This window comes from Ambystoma mexicanum, chromosome 11 (genome assembly GCF_040938575.1).
Source record: "Ambystoma mexicanum isolate Mex_15411 chromosome 11, UKY_AmexF1_1, whole genome shotgun sequence".
Lineage (NCBI taxonomy): Eukaryota > Metazoa > Chordata > Amphibia > Caudata > Ambystomatidae > Ambystoma > Ambystoma mexicanum.
This window is the reverse complement of record NC_090934.1, coordinates 196,703,391-196,727,613: the sequence shown is the minus strand read 5'-3', so window position 1 is coordinate 196,727,613 and position 24,223 is coordinate 196,703,391. Positions and strand designations below refer to the sequence as shown.

At 44.3% G+C, this 24,223-nt stretch overlaps 1 protein-coding gene across 1 annotated transcript in view; it reads right to left on the bottom strand.

The window, feature by feature from the left end:
* Positions 1 to 24,223, bottom strand: part of LOC138503229 (mucin-2-like) — an 81,058-nt gene that overhangs the window by 8,210 nt on the left and 48,625 nt on the right. The window lies entirely within an intron of this gene.

Here is a 24,223-nt window from a genome sequence, read left to right as displayed (position 1 = left end):
GTGCAGGTCACCTTATTCTCAAAGGTGACTTAAGCACTTCTGGAGTAGCTGGGCAGTGGCGCAATGATATGCTGACCAACCCGCTCCTATACGTAAGTGTCAGGTGCGTGCTGTATGACTGGTCCCCAGCAACCACGCAGTTCCTGGGAGCTCAGTTCACAGAGACCAAATGCATCAAAGATGCGCTCATTCAGATACCCTTTGTAAATCTTCCTGATCCTTTTTTCGTTGATGATATGTGGCAAGCAGTCCAGTATACAATGGCATAGCAGTTCTCTCTGAACTACAACTTCCTATTGACAGTGTTGGTTGATACAGCTCGTTCTGTTTTTTTGAGAGGATCACTCCTATGCCTGTGCAAGAGGTGTCCATCATTAGTAAAAAAAGCATCATTTAAGTCGGGCATGTTGAGGAAGGGTGGTTGAAATAGGGAGGTCTTCTTCAAGGCCTTTGCCATACTTATAGGTGTGTCTGGATCGCTTGAGCTTGTCGGTGAGCTGTCAGGCAACAATAGAGAAATCTGTAATGAATCAGCAATAGTTTCTAATGAGGCTCTGAGCTCCTTCTGGGTTTTGGGGACAGTAATATGTTGGATGTTGTCGACTTTGTCACTCTTGGCTTGCACCTTTCCTCTTTCCACTTAGAATCCCAGCACCTGGACTGAGTACAATGCAAGATGACATGTGGCAGGATTTGCAGTGAACTCAATATCACTGAGGGATTTGGTCACAGCGTAAAGATGACTCATATGTTCTTTCCATTCTGGCTATAGATAACAATGTTGTCTATGTAGGTGGCAGTAAAATGTTGTTGGGGCTGTTGGATTTTGGGCATAACCCTTGTGAAGGTGGCAGGTATTAAGCACAACAAGAATGGAAATATTTTGAATTCGTAGAGTCCTGGTGTGGACATGAAGGATGTTTTTTCCTGATCCTCCACTACCAAGGGAATTTACCAGTAACATTTTATTAAGTCAATGGTGGATATGAAATTAGCAAGTCTTAACTACTCAATTGGTTGAAAAAGAGCAGCATGGGATAGGCCTCAAAACACAAGATTGCATTCACCTTAAAGAAGTCAGTAAAGACTCTGTAGGTCCCATCAGGTGTTAGTTCAATTGGGCATGACCAGTGTCTCAGTGATGAGATGACCCCAATGTCCATCATCCTTTTTACTTTGGCTTCTCCCACTTTTATTTGGGCCTTCAGTAGTTGATACAGTTTTAGGCAGATAGCTTCCCTGGCATTGTTTCAATCCTGTGAACAGATCCACCCTAGGGTGCCAACAAAAATGTTATTGAACTTTTGTAGAAAGTGTTCCACATCTTTGCTTTGCTGGGTTGTTAAATTTTCTAGTTTACACTGCAGCAATTATTTTTCATCGGCTAGTAGTTTGCTATAAGTACTGTATCCTCTGACTTCTTCCAGGCCACAGCCAATGAATTTGATAGATGTGGGTACATGTTCTCCAGTCATTCTACTGGATATTTTAATTGTGGTCACTAGTGACCTGTATCACCTTGTAGTGGCCATGACACTTATGCATCAGTTTGTTTGCGAAGGGTGGAAGCAAGATCCACACAAGGTTGCCCTCTGCAAATGTTATCAATTTGACCAGCTAATCATGTGGCCTCTTCTATTTCTCTGGACTGGTTTTTAGTCGTCTGCTGCTTCTTTTTTTCTTTGCTATGTCCAACAAATATCTGGTTGTCCTCCAATACACAAGCACAAAGGACAAATATCCAGTAGAGGCCTGTGGCATGGTTCAGTCAGCAAATAAGGTCCACGGTATTAGCATGTTTTATTTCTGTACAATTTCCAAAGAAAGATTTTCAGAAGTTTATTCAATTGTTGAACCAGCTCATTGGTCTGGGTTTGATAAATGATGGTACATAGGGTCTCAAATTTTAGGTTGTTCCTAAGGTCGGCCATGGCTCAGGGCATGAAGCGAGTATCTTGTTCTGTAAGTATCTTGTTAGGAAATTTATTTGGCATTTTGTATCAAAATGTTTTTAACCTTTTTGGATTGCATGGAGAATTTATTTTATTTTTCTTTTTCTTGCTCATTTATATCACAATTAATGTTAGACTTCTCCAGCTCCTAAGCATGAGACAGGGAATACATCTCATTTTGCAGAGAATCATCTTGTTCCTAAGGCCAGTGTTTTGCCTTTGGGAATTGGGTGGCATAATCCATGATGACTAAAATGTATTTGATCCTTGGCTTTGAGGGACTCAAAATTCCCATGGCATCCATCTCAATGCCTGAGACGGGGATATCGATCATAGGAAGGGGTAACAATTGTGTCTTGCTAACATCCATCCTGGAAGAATTCTTGTATATTGGACATAGAAAGCAATAATGCACAATCTCTCTGTATACCTCTTGCCAGAACAATTGGCTGAGAAAGTGTGTTTGTGTGTTGGCTACTCCTGAATTACCTGCCAAGAGGTGTGAATGGGCGAGTTCTTGAAGTGCTTTTCTATATTTGACTGGTGCCAACCCTCTTCCCGTACAATGTTATTAAGTCTGTAGATTAGCCTGTTGTATTTTAAGATGTAAGGCCCTGTGGTATTAATCCCCTCCTGAGTTTGTCCCGACTCCTCCCTGTGATTGCTGCCTATGAACTCTTCTACAGTCGGGGGGGATTCAGGTTGGTATGGCTCCCCTGAACATGTGGTTTGGGCTGACATTCGGGGAGTCTAATCTTTGAAACAGAGGACCAACCCCCTATTCTCTCCTTTCTCTCTCTTCTAGGCCTAACACCTCATCTGCTTCAGTAAGAGCATAGGCCTCACACATTATCTAACCAATAGCAGCTACCCCTTCCATTTTAACAGTGTCTGTCTCATGCTTAAACAGGAGGACCTCGACAACTCCTCTATAGTGACAGTCCTCCTGCATTTACATCGATCCCAAAAAGTTCTCTGGTCTAACACCACCCAGTGGGAGGAGAGGCCCTAGCAAGGCAGTCACGCTCTTCCTGGACACCCTTTCTGGCTCTGCCACTACTGGTAGATCCTCTCTGCCTTTCCCTCACCACCAACAACACTTCAGCTCATGATTAGAGAGAGAAGGAGAGAGAGAGAGTGAGAGAGAGAGAGAGAGAGAGAGAGAAATTGAGAACGAGAGAGAGAGAGAGACAGAGAGACAGAGAGAGAGAGAGAGAGAGAGAGAGAGAGAGAGAGGAGGATCTGGACAACATTCGAAAATACCAGCTTCTAACTCACTGCCCTATCTAATTTCTCTCACTGTCACATCCATGATTCTGAGTGCACTGTCAGGTCCAGATTCCCAGTAATCTCCCACCCCATTTTCCAACTCACTGCAGGCCCTTGTTTCTCCCTTGGTAACTCCCAGGATTTCATGTCTGTAGTCCCCTCACTGTGCTCAAAAGTCTGATTCACTGAAACAACCTGATTCCTCACACAGCCATGCTAAAGATTCTCAATTCACTGCGACATCTTTATCACAGCCATGTACAGATTCCCCTAACTTTAACTCTGTCATTTCTAACTATCTGTAATTTCCCACATTCTTTCACACCACTGCCCCATCCTGATTTCTAACTCCTGCTACCTACTAATTCTGCTTACTGAATCTACCCAATTGCTACCTCACTGTCATGTACTCTATGTCACTTCTTGGTACCTCTCACGGTCATTCCCTCATTCCTAACTAACTCACAGGACCTATCACAATGCTCATAACCTGTCTCCCCTGATTTCTAACTCAATGCCACATCCCAGTTCCTCTCACTTTCACCTCAAACTCTTCTTCAACTCACTGCCCCTCCTTGCCCTTTCTGCTCTTCAAACCTTTACGCCACCAAAGGGCTTCATTGCAATGCTAGCCACCAGTGGTAACTGGTGATTCTCGTCCTGACGATATTTTGGTATCGCAACAAAAGCTCGTAAACAAAAAGCTGACTGAGCTTTTAGTGTGCATTCGGCTTGGTAAAAAAAAAAAGGTAGCCCATAATGCTGAATTAGGGGAGCAGTGTTTGTGGGGGTGTCCCCCACTCCACTGGTTCAGCATTATGGGCTGTGGGAGATGCAGGAGTGTCACCCGCATACATTAAATGCAAAGCGGGGGACAAAAAGGCACATTTGTAAAAGCTGGAGTTACAAAATGCGACCAAGTCAGCTCTGCTATTTTGTAACTCGAGCTTTTCCAATACGTGCACATTTTACAAGCAACTTACAAAACATATGGTTTGCATTATTTAAATTACAGTGAAAGATGTTCTATCAGCTTAGCTGAGAAGGGGGGATTTCAAATAAGACAGAAATGGAGTCTCCCAATCTGTTTTACATTACCCTAATTGTATAAGATAGCCTTTCCTTTCTTTTCACAGTACAATTTCAACATTTTACCTTCAACCACTCAATATTTTCATTTAGTCTCTGTTGCCAACTCCGATGTTGCATTTTCTTTTTGGTTTCCTCAGAAGCTCTTCGGATGCGGTGAGACTGGGCTACAGCTGAACAACCGTGCCAAGCAAGGTCGCTGAGCTGTGGAATGCGTGCTATGCCTCAGGAAGCCTGGTCGGCGCATGGCCCCCTCCTGAGAAGTAGATAGCTGAAGTGACTAAAGACGGCTGAAGCAAGATCCCCAAGACCAGAAGCTGCCTCACAGATATGACAGAGATAGCATTTTGCAACTGTAGCTATACTGCTTCCCCCCTTTCTCCAGAATGGACCTTTTTGTTATTATACATGCTGTTTCATAGGTGGAGAATGCTTTAGCCACTCCATTTGTATATAAGGATAAGCCAATACTCTGGGGGGTGGGGAGTGGAACAGTGAACAGCCCTCCCACGCACTGGTCTATTTGCATTACATGCCATTTCTCTAGACTTCTGTGTATTATTTGCGTCTGAGTGCGTGAGGGGTCATGGCGGAGCAGGACGAGCCTGTAATATATTGGAGCTGATACCCGCGAGCTCCCCTTCCTGACATGCGTGATTGGGGTATATGACAGGTAAGGTAAAAGAGTGTTTTCACTGTACCTGTTGCATGCTTGACTAGGGGACTCTGGAGTCTTCAGGGACTCTAGGATTCATACAGAGACAGTGCCTCAGAGTACTACAGTATTACAGGTTTGAGAGGGCGACTACATGACTGCAATCGGGTCAAAGCATTCTTCGGCACCTGTGATACAGTCAGAGTGCCAGTCGTGGTGATACTCATGTAGGGTTGATGCTGTAGAGGGCACACGGTAAGAGTGTGAGGTGGAAAGCCTTAGTTAACTTGCTCTAGGGCCGATAGCAGTTACAATATGGCAGACGCCGGTCCACTGAGGGGGCAGACATGTCATGTAAATCAGGGTTGAGGGCAGTGCTGGAGAGGTTGAGGAGCATGGTGGATAATTGGGAGGTGATCCCCCAGTCAATACGAAAGGAACAGCAGTTACAAAGGGTACCACAGTGAAGGGATGAGGGAGATTGTGGTGAACCACAAGAGAAGCCCCAAGATATCACAACGGTGATGAAGATAGGGAGGGATCCAAGCCCTCATATTTTGCAGACATGCTTAGACAAACCTTTAGGAGGGATACAACTGAGGAAGTGAGGCCCACAATATGGTGGCTGTTGCCAGACAATATAATAAGGGTGGTGGAAGGAAGGTGGATGTGGAGGATAAGTTAAGGTCAGCCGAATGCAGCTGATGATGTGTGGCTGACAGTGAGCAAAGCAGTGCCGGTGAGGGAATGCAAGGAGTGGGTGGACGGAGAACACACAGAGGGGCAAGATTGTAAGGTGCTAGCATCAACGGTGGTGCAGATCAGGTTGGGTGACGCAGAACACTGTGGGGGTGGCTCTATGTATTTCCGAGAAAGGGGCAGACAAGGAAGAGGAAGGGGAGGAGACACAGGCTGGCTGGGTACTGGGGAAGGCAACTGTGTGCACCAGAGGGTCGGAAGACGACATTCAGGAAAAAAAAGTGGTGCAATGACAGATTTAGCAAATAGGTGCCTGCAGGGAGAGAGATGCAGGTTACAGGTAGTCCCAATGGCTGTGGTGACGGCCACTACTAAGAGCATCACCCACATTCTGAGACACACATACGGGTTCCAGAGGAGCATGGGGGAAGACAAACCCAGACTGTAGAGCAAGAAATAAACTGGATTTCGAAAAAGGAGGGTGATGCAGTGTGCACGTTATACGGGGCAGTGAACAAAATGCCAGTGGAAGTGGTAGTGTCAGATGAACAACATGAATGAATGTCAGGGACTGTCAAAACCAAACAGGACGTTTTGAGGGCATGTTGCCAGAAAAGGACATTGACAGGCCCACAGATAAAGAAGGTGGTCAGGTGTTGGCTATAACGACGATAATCCCATCTGAGCGAGAGTGGCCCATGACACCTGAAAATGACCTACAGACGCAGCCAATGGCATGCATAGAAGATCAGGAGTGGCATGTGGTGGTGGGCCCACAGATGGAAGTGATGATGATCATCCTACAGAAGGGCAAGACGGAGGATCAAGGGAAATGTGAGCATCTCCTGGCCGACCTGCAAGGGGACAATGAACAAATAATGCAATATATCAATGCAGAGAAAGCACAAGACAATCAGTATTGGCACCTGTCCTAGATGGCCTGGTGGCCCATGGCCAAAGAAGACTGGCAGGAGCATATGTAAAATTGTGTGACTTGTTGGAAGAAGAAGCAGAAACAGGAGCTAAAGAAGGAGCTTTTCAAGCAGATGGATGTGAAAGGCACACAGTGAGAAGACTGTCTGCCATTTGGCCTCAATTGCTGATGAGTGAGAGATTGGTCAGCGACCAGGTATTCACCATACAAGGAGCTATTTGGGAGATCTATGCCAAGCACAGAAAAGTTGTTGCTGCCACTGACTGCACATGCGCCTAAGGACTGGCCGGTTCTAGAGACTGACTATATACTGAAAACTGAGACAGAACCTGAAATTGACAGTGCAAACAAACATGTGGTGCTGGATTTTATAGTGAGAGGGATGCTCAGAGATAGAAAGAGGAGGGACATGTAATTACAACTGTATTTGTTGTTTTAACTGCACCCAATGATTATGGCTGGTGATGATAGAGGGGAGTGTGTATGCAGTGCAAAGCAGGAATGAATGACTTTGAATGACTTTGGATGAATTAGGAAACAAATTAGTTACCTTGGCTTGATAATGTTTTTATTTTTTATTTTTATTTTGCTTCCTTATTGAGTATGTATACAACACAATAGTTGTATTTAAGTGGGCTTTAAGTAGTCTGGTCGGAGATTGCAACTATGCAAGGCTTTGGACATCAATTGTATTGGATCATAGGAAAAGAGAGAAGAGAGAAAAAATATACATGTTACCAACTCTGATACTGTATTTTCTTTTTGGTTTCCTCAGACCCTCCTCTGATGTGGTGAGACTGGTCTACAGCTGAACAACCGTGCCAAGCAAGTTCGCAGAGCTGTGGAATGAGTGCTACGTCTCAGGAAGCCTGGCCGGCACATGGCCTCCTCCTGAGAAGTAGATAGCTGAAGTAACTTAAGAAGACTGAAGCAAGATCCCCAAGGCCAGAGGCTGTCTCGCAGATCTGATAGAGATTGCATTTTGCAACTGTGGCTATACTCCTTCCCTCTTTTCTCCACAATGGAACGTTTTGTTATTATACATGCTGTTTCATGGGTGGAGAAGGGTTTTATCTACTCAATTTGTATATAAGGATACACCACGCCTCAGGGGTAGGGGAGTAGGGCATTGAGCAGCCCTCCCATGCACTGGTCTATTTGCATTAGATGCCATTTCTCTCTACTTCTGGTCTCCTGTTTATTATTTGTATCCGAGGGCACAAGGGGTTGTGGGGGAGCAGGATAAGCCTGTAACTGTCCCCTCCTATCAATCTGAGTCAGGAAAATCATCTTCTGTTCTTTCCTCAGCAGCCTTTCTTTGTCAGTAGCTGAATCTCTAACTTTCATCATCGTATAAACTACAGTCCAGCGTAAATCTTCAACATTGTGTTTTAGAGACACAAAATGGTTGACCAGTGGTGCTGTGATGATCTTATTTTTAATGCAGCTTTTGTGTTCTGTGATCCTGTATTTGATTTTCCTCTCAGTCTTCCCAATGCACAATAATGTACATGGGCACCATATGGCACGGATGTCTGTACTGCAGTTGGTGAAAGCTTGTTGATGCCACAAAGTATTTAAACTCAGGTCACACTCAACGTTTCTCTGTGTGGAGTCACAATACTTGCAAATCCCGCAAGGGGCGTGGCTCTCAATCCTATTCAACCCTCATAGTTTGGGGAGACTCTTTTCTTTCTCCATTTGTATTTACATGTCATTTTTGGTGAGGAATTTCTTCAAATTTCTACTCCTCTTGAAGGCACAAATCGGTGGGTCAGCAGACTAATCCTTAGTCGAAACGCCTTGCAGTCTTTCTAAATCACTTTTTTAATGCCATTCAAAAGGTCTGAAAATGGACTCACAAAGATTAATCTTTCCAACTTGTTTCACTTATGGATATATTCTAAAATGTCATCTCTACTTCAATTAAGCACCCATTTTGTGTGCAGTGTCTACAAGCCACTTAGGGTATCCCCATTGGATTAAATTCTTCTTTAAGGCAATAGCCTCTTCCAAGTAGGCTTCCTTAGTGGAACTGACCAAAGGGCATGTTGTCTCTCACATGCTTCGTAGGTAAGGTATTATTTTACAGTATGAAGTTCTTATCTGTTTGTTTTTGATAAGGTTTAACCAATAATCAGAGGCGTTGCTAGGCGGGGGCAGAGGGTGATATTGCCCTGGGTCATTTGGTTGTAGTACCAGATAGAAGCTGCGGAGCTATAACCAAAACACTAGCTAGCACCGAGCGCAAACATTCCCGACATTAGCGTAGACTCACAGCTTTTCCAGACCTAGCAACACCCCTTCCGATAATATTTTAGTCATCTCACTATAGTATATTGTCATGTCCAAGAAATGTATGGCCTTTTCGCTATAACTAGCGGTGAATTTGAGGTACCTGTCTTGTTCATTCAACCATTGAACAAAGGCTATTGCTTCATCCCTGTCATATCAACAGCACATTATCAATATAGCGTTTCCAAAGTCTGACTAAAAACAATGGAGATATTTCATACTGAAGATATATATTTACTTTAGCAATCACTAGCCAGATGATTCCAAGACAAACGCAAATGTACAGTGGTGTCTCTCAAACCCCTGAGCCAACGGGTACTGTTGGTGGGGTCATGCAGAATCAGTCTTCTTAGTAATGTTTTGGGCCCTAGCAGTTTTGTCACTATGCAGAGCCAGGTGCTAACGCTGCACCTGATCTCTGCTCTGTTTGCTGCTGCTTAAGTTTGCGGGTGCTAACATGAGCTGCATTGAACTGCTGTACCACTATCAAATATGCCAAGTGCAACTGGTAAGTTGGATGAGCCTAAAGAAAATGGAGGGAGAAGGGCGGAAAAAGCATGGGGAGGAATAGGAAGGGTAAAAGGGAACAAGGACCAAGTCAGGAAACAGGGAAAAGTTTGTAAAAGAAGGAGGTTTGAAAATATTCCCCTGCCTCGTTAAGAAGCCCTCACATGTTAAGAGTACGGTACTTCTCTGGTAATCCTGGTAGGAATGGTTACCCTGTGTGGCAGCCAAGAGCAAGAAGTTAACAGGAACACCTTATTAATGCAATAGAGACTAGCAGCCACTTGGCGGTCCGACCTGATATCAATCATCAAGGAGAAGACATTAGGAGGTCCACTCAGCAGCAGGTGGAAAGTGCATGAGAAATACAAAAAGGCGGGTGAGCCTAAAGAAGGCTAGGCCTGCGTTGCTGTGCAGAGTGACGGGGTTCTCAATCCCTGGTACATCAATCCTTATACACACTCATTATCTGCAGTGTCAAACTCTCCCAAATATATGCCCCCAGGCGGTGGCCAGAGCCCAAGGAAATCCACAGTCTGTCGGGAAGTGGGTTAGGCCTGCGTTGCTGTGCAGAGTGACGAGGTTCTCAATCCCTGGTACATCAATCCTTATACACACTCATTATCTGCAGTGTCAAACTCTCCCAAATATATGCCCCCAGGCGGTGGCCAGAGCCCAAGGAAATCCACAGTCTCTCGGGAAGTGGGTTGGGAACTGGGTTGAGGGATGTGAAGTGTTGACAAGAAAGTGTGACTTACATATCAACCACACCTCCCCTTCTTTCACAATCACCACACCATTCTGAACAGCCGAAATTCTCTTCGGACGATTACATTTACTTTCAATGCATTTATGAGTGAACCTTGGATTCCGAATCATCACCCAATCTCCCACCTTCCAATTCTGCCTTTACACTCCTTTTTTCACATCAAACATTTCCTTGGTCTCCCTTTGACTCTTCTTTATGCAATCCATTATTGCTTCCCTATCCACCTTCACTGAATTAGCCAAACCAAGCCACCCGGGCACAATTTGTACATGGTTCCCTGCCCTTTAATGACACAAAGTGTGAAACTTCTGTTACCGAATGTGGTGTGGTGAGGTAGCCCCCACATCATGTGGTTTAGGACTTCTTTCCATGGCAAACCTGGTCTTAATACTAACTAAATCCCTCCATTAATAAATCTATTGACTCTTTCTAGCAGACCATTTGCCCTTGGGTGATATAATGCTGTACGAGTATGCTTAATAGCATAACTGTTAAGCACCTTTTAATGAAATCCGACCAAAATTGTACACCATTGTTAGTGACAATTTCCATGGGAAAACCTTCCCTCAAAAAAACCCTCTCCAGAAACACCACCAATTCCTTTGCCGGCTCTTCTCTGACTGCAGTGCATTGCACCCATTTGGTGTGGAAATCTACTAAAACTAACAACTCCTTCCCCTAATCCATAAATAGGACTCATTATATCAACTGCTACTTTATTCCAAGGCTGCTCAGGAACAAAATTGGGAATTTGCGGGTGTTCACATACAACTTTGGTCTTATCAATTAAACAACAAGGCGCACCATTTGTAACATAACTTTCAACCAAAGCGTCCATTCCAGGCCATGAAAAGCTCTGTCTAAGCCTCCTCTTCATACTTCTCACCCCTAACTGTCCCTGGTGAGCTGTCGCCACTAATTGAATTCTGTGTTTCTCTGTATGGACAATACACAAACCTTTTTTGAGCCGCCCATAAATGACACTCAATTCTTCGTTCACTTCCCACCAAACTTCAAATCTCTTATCGAAAATGTTTTAATTGGGCCACCTTAAACAGTCCAATCTCTAATAATGTTCATGTCCTCATCAAGATTCTCACAATTCTCCCATTCTATTTGCCCCACACTGCCTTTTTCTACATTGGCAACAATTACCTCTTCCTTCCAATCATCACTAATTTCTTCACCCAGTGCCACAGGCATACGTGATAAACAATCAGCAACCATGTTTAGGTTCCCAGGAAGGTAACAAACCTTGAAGCCATAACCTTGTGACCCTAAGTACCACCTACTCATTTTGGTGATCCTGCACCCCACTTTCCACATTCAAACATTTGTGCTAATGGCTTGAGATCAGATCTGACTATGAATTCCCTGCCCCACAAAAAATATTTCAAAAGTGTTATTGCCCAGAACATTGACAAAACTTCACTTTCAATGTCCAAGTAGTTCCTTTAAGCTTCTTTCAGTGTCCTTGATGCACACGCCATCACCCGTTCTTCCTTGTTTCCATCATACTGAGTGAGAGTCACTCCCATTCCCAAAACACCTGCATCCACTGTCAAGACACACTTATCCCTTGGACAACATTTTCCTATCGACGGTGCCTTCACCATGTCTTCTTTTATCCTTTGAATTGCTTCATCGCATTCTTTTGAGCAATTAAACTTGACCACCTTCTTGAGCAAGTATCTCAGTGCTGTGGTTATTAGTGCAAAATCTAGCACAAACTTATGATAATACGCCACCAACCCTAAAAATGACCGTAGTTGGTCCTTGTCACTGGGGATCGGAGCTTTGTCAATGGCTTTCACAAGACTCAATTTAGGACAGATTCCACTCCCTGAAATACTGTGTCCCAGGTAGTCCACACTCTCCATCGCTATTTTACATTGTTTCCTTTGTACTGTCAAACCTGCTTCCTTGAGCCAATTCAACACTATCCTTAACAGATCTTCATGTTTCTCCAGTGATTCTGCATGGATCACAATGTCATCCTGGAAAACGATTATGTTTGTTTGTTTGTATGTTTATTTTATGTGTAGCACGCACAAGAACCGAAGGTATCAGGGCGTGGGTTAGGCACTCCTTCTTACCCCTTTTCCATCACTCTCTGGAATACTGCCATTCCCAAAGCCAATCCAAAAGGCATTCAGCAGTATTTGAATGAGCCTTCAGTTGTGACAATAGCAGTCAAATGCTGACATTCACTGGTGAGAGGTACTTGATGATACGCAGAAGACAAATCTATCGCTGAGAATATCTTGGAATTGCTCAAGTTTGAAAGTGCTTTTCAGATAATAGGCAAAGGGTGACGATCCACCCAACTATTCTTATTTAAGTCTCTTAAATCTACACAAAGTCTGATGCTGCCATTGGGTTTTGCCACTATCATAACCGGAGATAGCATTTCTGAACTCTCAATTCGTTCAAGTATGCCTTTTGAAGTAATAGTTCCAATTCTTCCTTTAGCCTTTCTCTCAACTGTTGTGGCACTGACCCCACCTTATATACCTTAGATAGTGTTGTTTCCTTGAGTTTATTGCAATGTTCAAAATCTTTTAATTTGCCTAAACTCTCCGAGAACACCTCGGGAATTCCTTCTCCCACTTTTCCCCTTCTACAGCCACATTTATTGGTGTAGTTACATTGGCCTGGATGCAAATTCCTAGTTTATACTGCTCTTTCCAACCCAGCAGGGGCGACCCCTCCTTAGTGACATACACTTCTGCCACACAGCTTCTGCCTTTATATATGATGACAGCTGAGAATTTCCCCCTTAATTCAATCCTCACAATTCAGTAAACGTAAGGTTTAAAATCATGTCTGAGAAGATCCTCCATTCTCCCTTCCACACAATCTTTAAAAGTCTCTTGGGCCATTGTGTTCCAAGGAGAACAGCTGTCCACCCTCATGGTCACCACCTCCCAATTATTACGAAAACATCAGTTGGACCTTTTCCTTTTCCTGACAAGACACTTACTTCCTGGATGTCTTAAACTTGAGTTGCTGAATGGTTTGCAGAAACTTCTTCTTGCTCTGGATATCTTCCTCCTGCCACAATTGGTTCTATTAACAATATGCGCCTTACTCGGGCAAAGTGTCCTCTTCTCTTGCCTTTGATGCAGTTTACATTTCCTGCAGGGCAGAATATATTTGAGACCAGATGTCTGTTGCTGCCACACTTATAGCACTTAATTTATTTCCCTTCATTTGCCTTCCTGTTCTGTTTCATTGCAGAGAATTCTTGAGCCTGTCTTTCGTTTCTCGTGCTTCTCATGTAGTGAGAGGTTTGTTGCATCCATCTCGTGACTTCTATTGCTTGTTCCAGTGGTAAATCCTTGGAGAGTAGCTTCTCTTGTACTCTGGCATTATTGGTGCAGGGTACCAATTGGTCCGTGTTTAGAGAGCTGGTTAGTGTTCCAAAGTTACAGATGTGACGTAGAGTTCTTAGAGCTACCACAAAAAATTCAGGTTCTTTTGGTTCCTGCAATCTCTCAAAACACTTTTGCCGTTCAAATTTAATGATTTTCTTTGCCTCAAAAGTCTTTGTTCCGCTAGTGTATATTCATCCACATCTCCTTGGCCTTCTTCCCTTGCTTCCGGGAGTCCATCATAGACACTTCGCCCCTCTGCTCCCAGATTGTGCAAAACTACAGCTATTAGGTGTTGAACAGTCTTTTCCATCTGTCCCACCTGATTGCTGGTGTGCCCAGTTCAGGTAAGAAAGGTGGCGGTGATGCCATGCTGGAAGCTGCTATGTTTGAAGATTTCTTGTTTCTTAGTTGCTGTGGTAACCTGCTGTTATATACGTATGAATGTTCACATATATATCCACATAGATTTGTTCTCTTTCCTGGGATCTTGTTTACTCCGGTACTTTATCAGGCTGTTGCCTTCCCTTTAGTTGTCTTGTCTCTTTCAGACTGTATTGCTTTGGGGCCTTGTTTAATTAGTTGCCGTGGCAACACAAATGGTTTCTCCTGCCTTGTGTGTAGCGCTGTCCCCTTAAATCCTTGTTGCTTTGTTGGGGCCTTGTTTACTTTAGTTGCCCTGCGAAACCTGTTGTTTCCTCCGACGTTGTGCTGGGGCCCTGTTTACTTGGTTGCCCTGGAAAACTGTTGTTTCCTCTGACATTGCACTGACGATCGTGGGTCCTTTCCTCTAATCTGTGAGTGTCGCGGAGATGAGGCTTTCATTCTTATTGTATTTGTCCTTACTTGTGCCTCCTCCTTATCTCTGCCCTCAGCCCTGTGCTGTGGGGCTAGCCTGCTGGGCAAGGAGGCCTGGACAGCGCATGGATGCTGCTCACTCTTAGGCTCTTTCCCAGACCTTGAAGTCTGCTGGCCACAGCAGAAGCACAGTTCCTGGTCCGCACCTCTTCTGGTCCCAGGCATGCCTGCTCTGCAAGTCCTCGTCGCCACTGAAAGGGCTGCGATGAGCCGGTACATAGTTTTCTTAATTCTTTATTAGCGGGCATACAGGGTTACCAGAGACAGTTCTGCCTTCTCCTTAAACTGACATTCCTCGATCACCCGAGTCTTCCAAGTTCTATGATGGAAGACTCGGGAGACAGAATGCAACAAAGTGGAGTAAGTGAGTGGGGATGGAGAGAGGTGGACCAAAAGAGTTGAAGATAGTAGGAAGGGAAGAGAGGCAGAGAGGTAGAAATAGGTGATGGAAAGGAGGTTTTCAGAGCGGTCATGAGAGGTGGAGAGAACAGCAACATGGAGGAAGGAGGAAAAGAGAGGTGATACGTCAGGAAGAACATCCCTAAGGAGGTTGTGTGAGAAAGAGATAAAGAGGAGGGCAGAGAAGATACCAAGGAGGAGGTTACAGAGAGAAAGAGGAAGCTGGAGGAGGTAGCAAAGAGCAGGTTGGAGGAATAGAGAGTATGAAGGCTGTTGAAGGAGGTATTCAGGAGAAAAGGATAGACTCCCCAAGGAGGAGTAAAGGAGATCCGAGCAGGAGGTGGGAGGCACTGAGCAGCACAGAGTAATTTGGAGTCTGGAAGAGGTGAGTCTTAAAGTACCAGGGTGAGCCTTAAGGTGGTACTAGCTTCTGCCAGAAGATTGAGGAGGTGAATAAAGAGAAGAAGGGGAGGAGAGAAGGTCACAGAAATATTGCAAACCAGTGAGAAGGACAGGGGTATGGGCTCGTGGGTGACAATGTCAGGACATGGAGGTGTCAGGGAAGTAGAGGGAAGCCAGTCAGCTAATTCAGGTTGACAGCCTCCTGGTGGATGCTGGGGGACAAGTCCCAACCAACCCCAGCCTTTACCTTCCTGCCTGTCTAGCATGCCAGCACACCTGGACCTCAGACACAAGACACAGCAGGTCTTCCCGCAGAGGCCTGCCTGGGTTTTGCAAGCTAATGACTGAGCATGTTCAACCCTAGCAGAAGCCATTCTGTTTTTGAAGTTTTGTTTTACATTTGCTTATTATTTTGCACAAACATCTAAAGATCCCTTATAAATGTCTGTTTAACTATACATCTGCTGCTTGCATCATGTTGTTCCTACTCATCTTCATGACAGTAAGCAATATCGTGCCCTGGTGAAAACAGAGGTGATGTGAGATTTGTAGGGAGAAACAGATGGGAGATGCTCAGTGGTTGAGAAATGGGAGAACAGTGAAGGGGGGCAGCGAGATGGATAGAGGTTTTGCTCAGAAGAGGGATGGATGGATGGATGGATTTTAAGGACTCCATGGCCATTACATCCTTTCTTTTATTTGGGGGATTGAGGGGTTCACAGACAGGGGGCTGTGCAATGAGCTAATGGATTTTTAGGGATTTTTTTTAATGTGGCAAAAAGAGCTGAGAGTGCCGGGGGCCAGAAAGGGCCTCTTCGGGTTATCTGAACTAGCAAACAAAAATCACAGATCACCTCTGGCATTGCCTAAAAGAGGAGGAAATCCCAGTCGGACACTCCGAAGTCGAACAGGCTGAACAATTTACCCGCTGTGGTGTAGGGGACGTAAAACCATGTTCCATGTGTTGCATTTAAGCTTTAAAAATGGACAGTGAAAATTAAAATTGCTAGTAGCCGGAAAGTGCTAGTGTGAGGCCATCTCAAATGGAGCTGTTGACACTATGAACAGTGCTGATTTTTCTAGACTGGGCCTTAGCAAAGGTGGGACAAACATGTGTAGATGGAAAAGCCCTAATGACACGCAACATGAAAAGGTAGAATGTAGCGCTCAAGGGTCCCTCCAAAATGGAAAGGACTCATTCACAGGAACAAAGGAAGTGGGAGGGGTAAGACACACTTAAGATGGACAAGCGGGCATTCACTCCCTGAAGCAGGAGAATGCCTCTTCCTAGGTAATGTGTCTTTTGCCAAAGCCAAATTGGGAATTCTTATATGGAGCTCATGGTCAGCTACAGAAATACTCCTTTATACAGTGGGGATTGTTGCTGCTTTAAGTTTAGAAGGGGGTGTGTTGCAGGATTATTGTATTGCATTGCAATGTAATAAAGTGACTATGGGCCTCATTACGGGTCTGGCGGTAACCCTGCTGGTGATACCGTTGTGTTGCCGCCAGACCCGAAAACAATTACCGGCGCCTGACTTCCCGGTAACACCGGGGTATAACAACCCTGGTGGCCCGGCAAGTCAGGCGCCGGTAATCTTGCTAGTCCCCATTCCCAGGACTCAATGGGAATGGGGACACTTGAGCACCTGCACCGTTAACAGCGGTGCCGGTGCTCCCGTGAGAACTCTGCGAACGGGTGTCGTCCCGCCAGCAGGTCTGACCCTGCCGTCCCGCCCGCAGTGTTGCACTGTGCCAGTCCGGTAACAACGGGGTGGGTAGGTTTACTGGCACTGTAGTTACCGGACCAGCACAGTTGTAATGAGGCCCTATGTCTCTTGTATACTTGTTATACTTTCCATATTTGTAGTATGGGCTATGATTACCTTAATAGTAGAGAATGAACAGAGGCTAGGGGTGAGGATAAAGTGATGCTTTATCCCCAAAGATCCATTGTCTGAATCTTCCCCTTCATTGAATTTGAGTTTTTCCTCTAAGGAGGATTACAAATGGGGAAGTAGCAGGGACGTCAGCAAGAATGGCACAAAGTACCTTTCCTTATGCAAATCCCTCCAGGTGGACTGAGGACACAGAAGCAGTGTCGGGTCGTGTGCACTCGGCTACTAATTCGTGTTGCGCCACCAAGCTGCTGCGGCCCAGGGAGCAACCTGGAGGGAAATAGCGTTCCACGAATCTTAGAAAGTGCAGGAAGGAAAAAGGTGGTGGGGGTCAAGCAGAAGATGCCAGACCTGGAGATAGAACACCAGAAGAAAGAGTTGGAGAATGAGGAAAGGTCTACACAGTGACACTTGAAACTTGAGCAGAAAAAGGTATATGAGCATGCCCATTGCAGGGGTCGGGACTTTAACGGTTGACACAGATTTTAAGTAACCGGCGCAATAACACAATGTGGTGCTAGAGCAGGAGTTACAGCTGATAGAAAGGCAGGCAAGCTAACAGGCCCCAATCCTGGTGATTATAGTTTGAGAGCAGAATAGACTCTAATGAATCTGTGGGTAGGGAAGCTATGAGCCTGCCTTTTTTAAATGGTAAGAATGACATCCTTAGCTTTCTTTCTACTTGATGTCCCACCTGTGCCAGAGCGCACACTACTTCCTCCATCATGTTCTGTCTTGGACTGATATTCCTGGACCCTCAAAATGGTCAGGCCCTGATAGCCCGATGGGGTGTGCTTTGTGGCACAAGTGTCAGTGGCCAACATTCTCAGCAGGCATGGTTCTCGGGCAAGAAAATAATAATAAGGCCTCTAACACGCCACATGAAGGGGGTATCAAATTGGCCATTCATATGGCTTCCAACCAGCAAATGTGGTCCACTACCAGGTGAGGATATTACCCTGTGTAAGGTGACAAGTGTCCTTGACCAGCCATGGGAATTCCCCCCCCCCCCCCGTGACTCTATAATGCAGGAAAAGGCAAATGGGAGGCTTATTGAGAGAATCTAGCATTGCATATTTGCTGACCTCTGCAGCTTCCTGCCTCCGGATGTATGCATGCACGTTGCACACACAAACACGCACACTCACACATTCTCCCAGGCTGGCAGCCACCTTATTAACGTACATCCGGCCCAGCATGGTATGGCATTTACCACTCGCATGAACGACAGGCTTGCACACTGCACACTTGGCTCAATGCGTATTAATCAGCCAACCGGCCACACCAGCAGAATTTCCACAGGCAATACATCAAAACTCGTAATCGGGCCCTAAATGTTTCGCTGCAACATTATTCAAGTTTGCGAATAAGTAGCATAATGGGGCGGCGTCATGTAATTGTCTTTTTGTTTGGTAGAAATACGCTTTGAAACCACAACATTCAGCATTGTGACCAATTGGGTGATTAGGGTTGTGTACAGCATACATGTGACCCCTGGTATGCATACTCTCACGTATAGATTGGCAAGAACCAGTTTAGAACAATAGTGTTTATTTAGATAATACTATAGTAAGCTTATGCATTCACTGCATGAACATATATCATATTGTAATGCCAACACAACGCCTCAAGCAGCTATGCATTCCCCACAGATAAATATATCATTACTATAGGGCCAGCACATGGCCTCACGTAGCTTTGCATTGAATGCACACAAATTAGACAAAGCTTGCTTATTGAGAATATTAGTTAGATACATATATTAAGATGTGAATTAGGGAGAAAGGCCTAACTGGCAAATAAAAAGGCATTTTATTTAATGCTCAGTAAATGAAAGGCCTAAAAGGTTATTTTTGCAATTTGCTAATGCAAGGTCAGGAAATAGCAAGTTTGGAAAAGTCCCTTGTTTAATCTCTTTGACCAATTAGGCCAAGCAAGATGGAACATATGACATATAATCTAGATAGATAGGAGAGGGACAGGAATCCAATTAATATAGGGATTTTTATTGTATCAAATAAGATATCCAACAGCAGACAGGACACTGCAATAACCTCAAATGCCTGATGCAGTAATTTAATTAAATGGGGACTTTTTGTACTAATAAAAATGACCAATAAGTAAACAAGATACTGCAACAAGTGTCTGGTGAAGAAATATCACCTCAGCATGTGACACTTGCAACTACATTTTATTTGCCCTTAAAAAGATGACATAATGGAAGACACAGCAATTGGCACTGAAGATTACATTTAATGAGCCCCAAAACAGTGTGTAAAGGAGACATAAGATCAGCCTGAGAGAGTAGCCTTAGAGCACCCCAAGAATGAGAATGGGGTGTTGACCCACAGCCAGAGAGAGTAGAGAGAAGAACCTCAGATGATCTGAAGAAAGAAACGGTCCAGAAAGCATGAGGATGTGAGAAGCTGCCAGCTGCTAGCAAATGAAGACATGATTAAGCCAGCCAAAATAAAAACTCATTCTTTCGAATGATCTTTTTAGAAGCACACATGGGCTATTAATAATTGACATTATTCAAAGACGTGCCAGTAAAGCAATTCAAGGAAAGCATTTTGAGAGTTCCTCGTGAGAATGCAAAGGAGCATTTTGAGAGTTCCTCATGAGAATGCAAAGGAGTATTTTTAGAGTGCCCAGTGAGAATGCAAAAGAGCATTTATAGAGTTTCTAGTGAGATACAAGGGAGCATTTTTAGAGTTCCTAGTGAGATACAAGGGAACGCTTTTTATTACATAATATACTAAGTAGAGAGATAGAAGCAGCAATTTCAAGCATGTTAGTTTGAAGTCCCAAGACTTACATTAAAGGCACACCGAGAGAAGCCTACATTTCATGTTTGACTGAGACCAGTACACTAAGCATGTTCCAGGTTAGACCTAACTGTTAGGTTTGTAGACAATACAGGACAGCACCACATTTTTTAGAATTCCCAATATGAAACGGCAGACATGTTTTAGAAGTGTAAAGTGCAATTGCAAACCCTTGTATTGTAGATGATTGTGAAGAAGGAATTCATAAAGAGTGGATATATTCTGTAAGAAGTTGAATCTACCTAAGATGTGTTGTGTTTTATGTTGATTGAGATGGTTATTAGAACTGTGAAGATTGATTGAGCAGGTCTTTTCTGTCCTGTAAGGAACGCATGGTGTCAACAGTACAAACAGACACAAGTTACAGACACAAGTAATCACAGTTTAAGGGTGTTTTTGTTAAACTGTAAATGCAGGGTGGAAAAACGCCTAACCTAAATCTTTCTATAATGGGAGCAAGCTTCGACCATCAAATGAAAAATAAGGCAGTCTTTGTGGCGTATTGTCAAAGTAAAAAGCCTATACCAAAAAGAAACTATGGCCAAATCCTTACAACTAATTACAGAGAGGGTGCGGGATAGGGTTTCAATAAAGAAAGAAGTGTTGCCAAATAATAAGTCAGAATGTGATTGCCAGGGGTCTCCCTTCCAACATTTTGAACACGAGACAAGGTGGGTCTCCTGATCACTGCACACACTCGAGTTTCCCAGCACGAGCCAACCGTTCCGCATCAGCTATCAGGTTCTTCCCTTCGAGGGCCTTATATTTTCAACAAACAAACACAAAGTTCTGTTTCACGTATGGCTCTAGGTGACGGCTTCACCCCTGGGTCCCCCTCTGTCGGGCGCAGCCCCCTCACAAGTCGTATGAGACAAATCAATTAAACAGGTCTTTTCGCAACGAACTATGGGTGATGACTTTCCCCCCCTGGATCCACCTCCTTTAGGTTTGGACCCCTTTTCAATTGTCAGCCTCCCTCCTTCGGGTTCAAAATGGTTTTTCTTGCATTCACTAATCACAATGTCCTTTCAAATGTTTCCCTGTGGAGATCCCTCTGCCGGGTTCACTCTTGTCAACACAATGTTCATGGGACTTCAGACTTCATCCCTTCTTGTTAGCATCCCTTTGCCGGGTTCACTCTTGCCAACATATACAACAGACTGTTCGTGTGAAACTTTTACAATGGAGGATTTGTTCCCCTTCGCTACACAATCAACTGTCGGTCAAAGTCTTTTGATTGTACAGAGGATTTGACCACTTTGACCCCCTTTCGCCTTTTCCTAAGGCCTTCTGGTTATGGTAGTCTCTGTCATTGGGTAATGGCCCAGAGGTTCCTACTTGAGCAACCACATGGGGCCAGACTTTTCTGATGTTGTTTTTAACCCTTTTTCATCAATAGTTCTTTTAGAGTTCAAATCAGCTGTTTGATACTTTTCATTCAACACAGTTCGGTTTCTTATTGACCCTCCCCTTGATTCACCGGCTGTGATGAACCACTTCTCTTTCCTTCTCTTTGGAGTCAAGGTTGGTACCACAGAGATAAGTGTCTTTCCCCGACTTGGTAATCAGCAGAGGAGGATTTCGTGTAACACTGACACCCGGTGCAACACACGCTGGCTGTTGTCTGCAGTCTTATGCTTCTGTCTGCGGAGGTTTCGCGGGCCTTAATTGGAAAGGCAAAGTATCTTCTCTCCATGTCACCTTCTCCGTTTGCGCTGTCTTTCACCTCCTTTTGAACTGTTGTGCTGAGATAGCTCTCACATCGTGTGGACTGCCTTGCTCATCCTCGTGCTCCACCTTTTATCCAGAGGCTAATGCACCACCAGAAGCCAAAACCTCACCAGACTGGAAACAGAGAAATGCCAATGGATAGAAAACTAGGAAATAGGCCTTTCCTGCTACAATCCTGTCTCTGGAACAAGCCACCAACGCAGGTCGATATTGCCCTCTCCATACGATGCTTCAGGAAGGAACTGAAACCTCTACTATTGAAAGAACATCTCACTAATCGCTAATCTCTCCACTCAACCCTACTTCTCCCCCTCTGAAGCTCCTACTCCCTGGCCCCTTATCCTCTCCAACTACCTCTGCTACCCAGCTTGCTGCCTGTACCCACCATGTGCATCCTCTGTGTACACAGCTCCAGTGTTGTCATCTATGATAGCTCCTTACAAATCCCATACACACACACACACACACACACACACACATACATATATACATACATAGATACATGTATACAATTATCCAGCGATGGAGCCAGAATCCGGGCTTCCTCAAGGGAGGAAAGGTGGTTGTTTGGGCATTCTTGAAGCTGATTTTAGCGGGATTGTCCTTGATCAAAGCAGGCAGGGAGTTCCAATAGTGAGGGGAAAGGAGGGTGAAAGAGCAAATGTGAGAGGTGGCACAGGGCAAACAGTTGATGGCTAAGTCGAGGAGAATGTTGCTATTAGTGCTATATAAAATGGTTATAACAATTTTAGATTTAGAGCTTTCTCTTTCAAACATTCATGTTTTTAACGTTTGCATGAAGGATATTTGCATTTAGAGTTTTTGTTATGTGACTTTTCTCCAGGTGGAAAATAAAGTTTTATCCGTAGAATCATAGCGAGAATGTGGATGGAACACTTTGCGCCTTTTTCCTTTCATCCTCCTTTCCATGTTGACAAAGCCTCAGGAACGGCATGCAGGTTGGATCCCCACTTAATGATGATGTTTTTAAATGATGTGGCCCCAGCTTCCATCACCAGATGATCATAAACCTATTTCTTTATGGTAAGGTTGCAACAGGGCAATAGTTGACCGTAGAGCAAATATCATGAAGCACCCACCGTCATTCCACTAAGCAATGGAGGCAAATAAGTGGAGCAAGAAAACACATGTGGTGACCCCCCCATCACACCACCACTAATCACAGGTGAAGTAATTCCTCAAAAACTTAAATGTATCACATTTTAGAAGCTTCAACATGATTTTGCTCCTCAAACGCTCTAGAAGGATTGTAAGAATTAGTTCAGTGTGGTTCGACAGTGGGAAATGCATTAAAACAAATGGGAGAACATTGCAGAGGAGCTCGGACAAAAGAAGCAGCGTCAATTTCAAGGCAAATTACCAGTAGGTGATCTTTGTGTCAACAAGGGTAATATTATTTATCAATGTACCGTTTTGAAAAGCCTTTTGAGAGGCAACTACACTGAGCACGCATAATGGATTTAGTTTAGAGCAGTTGATTAAAAACTGTACAAAAAAGGCCATGTGCTCTCTTGGTTAACCCAACTGCCATACAGAACACCTGCCCATAGTTAGCCTTCAAACTGGCATTAGTTCTTTTGCAGAGTATACCTTAAATTCGTGGCAGGATTGTAGCATGACCCATCGGAGTTGCTTTGTAAAAGAAGTATTGCAACACTGAGGACCAACTAGCTGTTCAGGGACATAATTCATTTTTCCGATGGGTTTTTTTTTAGCCAAAATTTGTTTTTTTTCTAAATCTCATCAAAAAACATATTGGTGTGTGTGCAAGGGTATATAGGGTGTGGGAGTGGTATACCGTGATAATAACGAATTTGGAATAACAAACATCTTTTTAAACGACCCTAAAATCACGAAAAATATCGATTTTTTTATTTAAAATATATATGGGGTGGGCTAAGGGAATAAAACGGGTGGGGAGGGGTTTGGGTGCGGTTATGGACCTAGGGAAACGTGGGGCGTTATTTTAGGGACGTGAAAAAGTTTTAGTTTTTCCAGTTTCGTTGTAATCACATGGAACCAGTGGTGGTAGGGAATAGTGTTAAATAAATAGGTGAGGGAGGGTTGGAGGGGGGACCGCCCAAAAAGAAGAGGAAAACGTCGATGAGATTTTTCAAAAAATAATTAGCAGCAAAATAAACATCAGAAAAAATGACCATCCATAAATGAACCTAGAACCATCCCGAGGGCTGATGGCTGGCAAAGGTTCATTTGTACATGTCAGCTGCAGCACTTGCCAGCTACCCGTTCTGTGTGCTGTGGTTACCTGCAGTGCCTATATTTGATATGCACTCCCTTTCTAATGAATGTCCTCGGTGCTCATGCAAGTGTACATGGTTTATTTGATGGTTGTGGGTTGCGTCATCCCCAAGCACATGAAAGAGTTGCATTGCACATAAGGGCACCCACACTTGCCGTCAAGAATACCAGAAGGGGTCCAACAGAATGAATTAGGAGCCAACCCTCCCTTGTTACTTATCCCAGGAAAGCACCACTGACTTGAAGTACAGCGACTAGATTGGGTCGCCTTAAGCGTCTGAAGCAAG